General features: G+C 41.2%; 1 long non-coding RNA gene across 1 annotated transcript; it reads left to right on the forward strand.

Moving 5' to 3' along the window:
• Positions 1-5,680: 5,680 nt before the first annotated feature.
• On the forward strand, positions 5,681-6,295 carry LOC130996112 (uncharacterized). The gene is made up of 2 exons (XR_009092392.1): positions 5,681-5,888; positions 5,985-6,295. It is a non-coding gene; the product is annotated as an uncharacterized LOC130996112 (long non-coding RNA).
• Positions 6,296-8,745: the final 2,450 nt, after the last annotated feature.

Genomic DNA, 8,745 nt, shown 5'->3' on the forward strand with positions numbered 1-8,745 from the left:
CTAAGACCTAGGGAGGGTTATGCCCAGAACAGAGTTCAGGTGGGCACCTGAATCCAGTGCTTGCAAAGTAGGCAAAGAGTGCTTTTCTGGTCTCCATCATCATGACTTCTGTTATGCCTATACGGGCGTCATTACTTGCTCTCAAAGGGGCAGGGTTCTCTGACTTTTCCTTGTTCTTACTTGCTGGGGCAGATGGCTGAAAGATTGTTGTGGGCGTAACCTCTTTAGGGGTGGTGAATCTAACTCTCTTGCCCTTGATGTGCACATCCTTCAGGAGAACCATGCTGAAACACAAACAAAACACATAAAAAACAGGTATTCCTCCCCACTCACACACTTTGCCTTAGGCAAAGGGTGTTAGAAGGAGGAATACCAACAACAAACGAAAATAAAAAAGGGTGACCCTTCCCACACACACACACTTTGCTTTGGGCAAAGTGGATGAGTAGAGGAGGTCGAAGAACAGACACTGCGAAAATAAAAACAAAAATAGAAAGGATCGGCCAAAGCTTTGGATGCCCTCACCATGTGTTTTGCTTTGGGCAAAACAAAGGTGAGGGCAAAGGGTTACCCCTCCCTTGACCATGGCCAAACAAGACAAAACAGAAACAAGAAAGAAGGTAGAGACGAAACAGACTCAAAACAAAATAAAATAAAAACAAAACCATAGGAGGGTTATGCTCAAGAGGAGGTTTCAAGGGTCTCTTCATTACCACATCTTTCACGGTTGGATTGAGCTTTCGTTGTGGGTCACGAACTGGAACGTCATCCTCCTCCATGAGAATATGATGCATGCACACAGTCTGGCTTATGCCCTTGATGTCCGCTAGGGTCCAACCGATTGTCTCCTCATATGTGCTCAAAATCTCTCGGACTTGCTCCTCCTCTGTTGGGCTTAACTTCGAACTGACGCTCAAGGGCATAGTCTCATTCTCGCCCAGATAGATGTACTTTAGGTGCTTGGGCAAATTCTTCAATCCGAGCTTGGGTGCTCTCTCGGGTGACGACACCAACTTGTCCTCTGGTCCGATGGTGGAAATATTAAGGGCTTCTGTGTATCCCTCTTCCTCCTTTAGGGTATCCATCATTCCAGCAGCTTCCTCCATATCCTCGTCTTGGGCATAGTCCTCTGTCAGGCTTTCTTGGATCATAACATCCATTTGGTCGAGAAGTGCTTTCTGGGGCAAGATATCTTCCCCACTCATCAGCATCACAGCATTCACCTCCTTAACCTCCACCTGGGCAGGAAGCTTACCCTGCTTCTTTTCCATCTTGAATTTCTCAAGCTCTTGCTGTGCCTTCATGTTTTCTTGTGCCATCGTGTGCACAAGTTCTGCCAAGGAAGGCCCTCTTGCCTGTGAAGGCTGTTGTGGGTACTGCTGTCTGTAGGGCTCAAAAGGCTTCTGGCCATATCCTCCATTGTTGCTTCCCAGTTGTCCCAAAGCATTTACTTCTTCTTCATCCTCAAAGAGTTGAGGGCATTCATCCGTTGCATGGGTGTATGCCATACAAAGTTGGCATGCTTTCACCGGCTTCTTGATCAAAGGAATCTGGTTGCTCATGAACTTCTCCAAGGCACTGCACAGCTTGTCAATCTTATCGTCTTGGGCAGACGATGGTTCTGGTGGTGGCATTCTCTCTATTGTGCCTTCTTCATCCCTTGACTCCTCCGCCATATTAGCTATAAGTTTGAATGCCTCTGCTGTCGATTTGTTCAAAATGGATCCTCCACATGCAGCATGCAGCCATTGCCTTTCTTGCCTTCGAAGTCCTCCTACAAAGTATCGAACAAGATCGTGGGCTGGTATTTGATGTTGTGGGCATTTGGCTAGCATTTGTGTGAATCTTCCCCAGTAGTCATATAAGATCTCTCCATTCCCCATCTTGATGTTGCTTATTCTGGTCCTTAGGCTCTGGATCCGGCTAACTGGGAAGTACCTTTTGTAAAAAATCCGCTGCAACTGCTGCCAGGTCGTAATGCTATTTTCGGGCAAAACGTACAACCACTCCCTCGCTCCCTCTTGAAGAGAGAACAAAAAAGTAAGGAGTCAGATGTACTCAGTAAGGGCAGGAGATACGGTGCGGATAGTTCCACAAGCCATCTCGAAATCTTGCAAGTGCCGCATAGGGTCCTCTACGGGCATATCACTGTATTTGGGCAATATCTGGATCAGGGTGTGCTTCAACTCCCAATTCCCAGTGATATTGGGCAACACTATGCCCGTAGGTCGGAGGTTCAGATTGTTTGGGAACGTCATATCCCGAAGGGTCTTATCAGCTGGATTGCCTTCTCCGACCATATCTCCCTCTTGGTTCCTGTTTAGCTGTGTCTCTTGCTCTGCCCGACGTCGTTCTCCATTATTTCGGTGTGCGGTCCTTTCAATCTCGGGATCAAACAATAATAGCTCCTTGTGACATGCACTCCTAGTACAACGCATACACAAACGTTAAGGCAAAACTCACACAAAATTTCGCAAAAGAAATTACTAGCGCACTCAGTTCCCCGGAAACGGCGCCAATTTGACGAAGCTGTCGTTTGAGCTTCGTGCAAATAAAATATCTTGTTCATAGCTTCGCAAAAGAAATTACTAGCGCACTCAGTTCCCCGGCAACAGCCCACAACTAGACTAGCTAGTGGTAAGTCCATAGTCGAATCCACATGGAACTGAGCAGTAACTCCTCCTGCAAGGGTGTCACTAAAAAGGGTTTGTATTCTGACGGGTTCTGACCACAACGTGCTTATGGGCAGAACAGGATTTTCAACTAAAACTGAAATAACAAAGGTAAATGAATCAAATAACAAAACAATCCTGACTTGGGTTCGAATCACTAAACATGAACTAGGCACTCGATTATTGGTGCAAAGATAAATTACTATATTCGCATACTAGTGGTTATAGGCATAAGAATTGTTGCGCCCCTATTGTCACTCGTCACGCACGCAAAAACCCCTTGCCCAATCTATCCTTTCAGTTTATGATCCCTAGAAGGTTCAGCTAATGAAAATCAACTACCCCGGCAACATCCACGCTCTCTGCGATGGCCTATCGCTAATTGTGCTTTGCCCAGAATGCTTTAAGATTTAGGTAGACCCACTTGACTCTTACGCAGATATTTCACCGCAGTCACGGCTCCAACACTCGTTGTACTATTTTGGAGGTCGATGGTGTTTCACCTTTTGCCCAAAGTTTACTTGTGGCCAAAACACCCTAGTTAACTAGTGATCAATTAATTAACCAAGTTGTTACAACCTTATTGGAATCAAACCTAGTGTATCGGGAATATGCTCATACAGTTGTTATGCCCAAATTAGACCTCTCAAGTTAAATGTTCATGCTTAGATCATCTTGCCCAAATCAGAATATAAAACTAACCAGACATAAAATAAATAACAAAGGCAAAAGACATAAAGGAAAACATAAAGTAAAAACTGAAATAGAAATTTACTTAAGGCAAAGGGTACTTACGGCCAAAAGTGCCGCAGAAAACATGAACAGAAAACTAAACTACTATGCCCATAAGGGGCGACTACTCATACCTAACTATGGAAAGTAAAACTACAGCAGTGGTCTCTCAAAATTCGTCCTCCCCTCTCTGCTCTACACTCTGAATGGTTCACAGCTATGTGATATTTATAGGCATAAGTTAGGGCTACGCAGGCTGGGCCCAAAAAGAGTGGGCTGGAATTAGGGCTCCTTCTGCCAGAGATTGCATCATGATCTGGAGGCTAATTCTTTCCTTATTCAAACCTCAAGGGATAAGGTTTTTGGATTTCTTTCCTTATCTACATCTTCTGCACTCTTCTTCTCTGCCCCGTCTGTACCTTCTGCCCACGATCATCTTCTGGTGCAACTGGGTCCCGAATGGTACTTATGGGTAAAGGGTCGGTTTTGCCTTGAACAACTCCAAACTTTATCTAAGCTTTTGTAACCTGCTGCTCCAAGCTCCAATCGGTTTTGTATTTGTGCTCACACTTCTTCCCCGAACCGAAGTCGCATTATGCCCAGAACCTTCTTCTGATGCAACTGGATCCCGCGCGGTACTTATGGGGAAAAGGGTCGGTTTGCCCAACATCCTGCTTCTCAGACTTTTGGTCTTCAAAACAAGCTTTTGAGTGTCCCGAACTCCTCTGCTTCAAACTCATGCCTTTTTTGCGGAATGCAGCAGCATTATGCCTTAAAAGCACGTTCTGCCCAAAGAATGAGCCTGCCCTGGAACTACGCCCTCCCAGGCGACTGACTCTAGCAAAACAAAGGAAAAAGACTCTATCTAGACCTAAAACAGACATGAAAAACGAGCACAAACATGGGCTCATCAAATGTGAACTTCAACTGATATAATTCACATGTTCGATGTTTAAATACTAATTTTCTGTATGTTTGACTATGATAGACAAAAATCGTAAACGAAGTTCATTGGAGGGCAGGGCACCTTTTGCTTATCTTCGTTACCCTTTTGTGTCGTGTGCGTGTGTGTGGGTGGGGTGGTGTGGGGTAGAGTGGGTGTTAGGTTGTGGAAATGAGCAGACAACCATCATGTGATGCTGGGAAACTCTTGCTTTGCACTTTTAGCCTTTAGTATCTACATTTGATATTGTTCCTGGCTAAATATTCTCAAAACTTCAGATGATATTTTGTCTGAACATATTGCAGAGTGGTAGCCTTGGCCTTGGCCTTTACTTACTCTGGCTTATCATGCATCTGATTGTGAGCGCACGGTACTTTGCCGTGGATTTGATGAACTCACTTGAGAGCTACCTTATCTCCAGTGGTTTCCTGAAGCAGTATAAAGATCTTGACATCAGTAAAGTTAAGTACATGGTTGTTGTTCTGGACAGTGAAGAAGCTCGTGACACTCGGAATGTTCTTGAGCTACTGCGGTGGCTGGCGGCTATGGGTTTGAGAAATGTATGCCTCTATGATCATTTTTTTTTTCCGAGATATGATAGTAATTATATACACATATATAGAATGCAATATATGTATATATCCACTCCATGCGTACAGGTTGAATTCTTTCCTAAAATTTATGGAATCAAAAGAGTCGATATTTTCCAATGCAGAATTTTAGTCGGCTACAATATTAAAAAAGATATTGATGTATCAAACAAAAATCTACCATTTTTTTAGGTACAAAACTTAATATTGGAAACTTTTTAGCCATAAAATCATCTATCATAAACTCTCATTCAAAGTGTAATAGATTTTTGAATATATTCGAACTTAATTTTGTCTCCTTATTATAGGGCAATATTTCACCCATTAATTTGCCGATCGAGGTAATCAGATTTCCTTTAATTTATTTATTTTTCGTGTTTGTGTGTGTGGATATTTAATGGCTAATTAAAGTTATAGTTAATGTGTCATTTATTTCTATCCTACTTCAATGTTTCTTGAACATATTTATATTAATTCATTATCATTTGGTTGTTCAATTACTTATTGCGATTAATTTTTTAGAATCAAGTGGGTCATTCATTTTATTTAATTCGTGATAATCATGAAGCATAATAATCTATGTCATCTTTCTCTTAATATGGTTAAAAGTTGACCATATAATTGTAATTAATTTTGATACCGTAAGTTTTATACAAAATCCAAAACAATGATACAAAGTCGTGGATTTATTGAGAAGAATTAATCATATGATTGTGATTAATTTTGACAGTGCAATTAAAAGGATAGAATAAAGGATTATTTTATTTATTTATTTTAATAGTACAAAGGATTAATTATTTTTTATTTTGTTGATGTATAGATCTTCTAAACTAATTTCCGCAGCGTCCCTACCTCTCAAGTCTTGGCGGATATCCGACGGGTAGCGGGTTGGCGGATACCCGACGGATGGCGGGTATCCACGGGTCGTGGGTATGGGTGGCAAATAGTAGTGTATAAGAAATTAAAATTTTCTCCAAAATTTGCTACAATTTCATGGTTATTTATTTGTTGGGTGGTTTATTGCATTTGTTGGGTGGTTGATTGCAGGATGTCAATGCTAAGAAGCAACAGAGCCCCTACCTCTCAACTCTCAAGCCTCGGCGGATATCCGACGGGTAGCGGGTGGTGGATACTCGACGGGTGGCGGGCATCCACGGGTCACGGGTATGGGTGGCAAATAGTAGTGGGTGACAAATAATTTTTTTTAATATACGTTTCGCTAAGTCATGTTTGGGATGAGAGTTCTCTTTAATTTATTTTTTTATTTTAGTTTGATGTGTAACGTAGACCTATGCTATATTAACAATTTTTTAGTGGATAATCTCCATAATTTATAAATATATTAAAAAATAATTTCTACGCTTTTTTTATATAATTATAACACCAAATGATACCCGTCGAAATTCGACGGGTTACACACTAGTATATTCTGACCCACACTTGAGCTAATGAAGACAACTCCTTGTAAGGATTAAAATAACGTATCCAATCCCGCAAGCGAAGAGTACCTGTCGGGAGTTCCCAATGTAAATGAGCCTTAGCAATTACTTTATCCTCTTGAGAAAGAAATTTCAACGTATAATAGCCTTTACCCATCGGCATGAAATGCCATGGGGATTTAATAGACCATAGGGATTGAAGCTCTGCTTTTAATCACGCGTCGTGCAAGGTTTCTCTCCTTTGTTCAGCATCAAACGACCAATCAGCGCAAATTGAAACTTTGTTGCTTGAAGCACTTGTAGATCATGTGGAACCATGAGTGTTCCATTCTCTCCCTTACGAATCGGACAAAGAGGTTGAAATTTGTGTGCTGGCAGATTCGGTTTCTTGATTCTGTGAGGAGCCGTAGCCCTCGCGTAGGAAGCCTTAGGTTCAACCATCGGAGCCCTTCGACTTTTTTGCGGAGTGGACATCCCCGGCTTGCAACATGAATCTTTGGCATTCACGAAGCACTTTCCAAGCTTTGACGTAGGAGAATTGCTTCTTAAAATTCGCCTCAAAAATCGTCTGGGCTTGTTGGAAGATTTGATCGTCGCTCATACCACTCCCCCAATTGTCCTTGCAAGTGTTGTAGAAGCCCTCGAAGAATTTCATCTCCTTTTGGACACGGGCGAAGTGGGACTTGAGATGATCCGGCTTTCGTGGCGGCGCTCCCGACTCATTGAGCGCGTTGAACTTCTCCGTGATTGCTCCCTAATATTGGAGCAACTTTTGGGAGGTCCCCAAAATAGGATTGTGGGTTGCCTCTGCCCACAAGATTGCCACGAGCTCGGACTCCTCGCTAGAATATGCAGCGCGGGTGCCCTTGGCTTTCGGCTTCACCGCCTCCGACTCTTCTTGGACGTTGGCGAACATTTCCCGTAGCCAAGACATTGGAGGCTTGTGAAAATGGAGCAAACCCCATCATTGGAAGCCTCGAACGGCCTTGTTGCTCGAGGTATTCATCGAATTCACGATCCATTTAAAAATGTAGAAGAGAGAATTGTTGTTGGGAAAATTTTTAAAGAGAGAATTGTAGTTGAGAATGTGGTGAATTTGAAAGAGTGGAAGAGTGGTATTTATAGAAGGAAAAAAAGAAAAAAAATCAAAATAGCCGTTCAAAAAGCAACGGTGTTTAAAAAATAAATAAATAAAATAGTTTTTTATTAAAAAAATATTAAAAATATATATTAACTACCGAATTTTCGGTCGTTAAAAAATTTTAAAAAAAATTCATTAAATTTTTTATAAAAAAATCAAAAAAATCAAAAAAAAAAATATTTTTAATGATCGAAAATTTGGTCGTTAGTAAAAATAAAATATTAAAAAAAACTAATTAGAGACTGAATTTTCGGTCGTTAATTTTTTTTAAAATATTAAAAAAAGATCTGTCGTTAAGGCCGCAAATTTAACGACCGAAATTTTCGGACGTTAAACGCGTGTTTTCTTGTAGTGTCCACTCACAATACAATAACTATTTTTATTAAAATACGTGTCGTCCTTACTGTGGATGGAGGGGAGTATAAAATAGTGGTCAAATAGCGTCAAAATCCATGAAGTTTGGTGCGATTCTCATTTTCCCCTGACCTAAAAATCTCTCATTAAAATCCATGACCCTTGCTCTGATTCTCGTCTTTCCCTTAGTGACGTTTTTCCGGCTATTAATTAGATGACGTGTCACCAACGTGGCACACTTATGCTGAGTAGATTAATTAGAAGCTAACCAGCGTCGTTTTGCATTTGATGATGGGTCCATTGTCCTCAACACGCCGCCCTCTCTTTCCAGTCATCTCTCAGCCGCCGAACTTGCACCGCTCCTCCTATCTGTACGATATGCTCATCTTCCGCCCTTCCGATTCCATTGCCAACGCACCTTCGGCTGTTGTCAGCTTCGAGGCAGAGTGTTTTGGCAATTCTTCGTATTTAAATCTGAGAGTGTTTTGAGTATTTTTTTTTTTTTTGGTGAGGAATCCTAATTTGAAGAGGGGTTTCAGTTCAGTTTTATTTAATCCCCAAATAAAATATAAAACTACAACGTTTAATGTTATGACTTAAACACAATCGTTCAATTCGTCGAAAAATTAAGAATACGTGAATTTCCGATTGCCATGTCAGCATAAGTTTGGGGGAAAAATGATAATCGGCATCAAGTTCATGTATTTTAAAGCGAGATTTTTAGGTCAGGGGAAAAACGAGAATCATGCCAAACTTCATATTTATTCAAGTTACTTGGCACATGCATATTCACTCACAACTCACCGATAGAACTATTGTTATCATCATTTTAATAAAATTGAAATCCAACTTAAATAATGCAACATTATTTCAA

This window comes from Salvia miltiorrhiza, chromosome 7, assembly GCF_028751815.1.
Source record: "Salvia miltiorrhiza cultivar Shanhuang (shh) chromosome 7, IMPLAD_Smil_shh, whole genome shotgun sequence".
NCBI lineage: Eukaryota > Viridiplantae > Streptophyta > Magnoliopsida > Lamiales > Lamiaceae > Salvia > Salvia miltiorrhiza.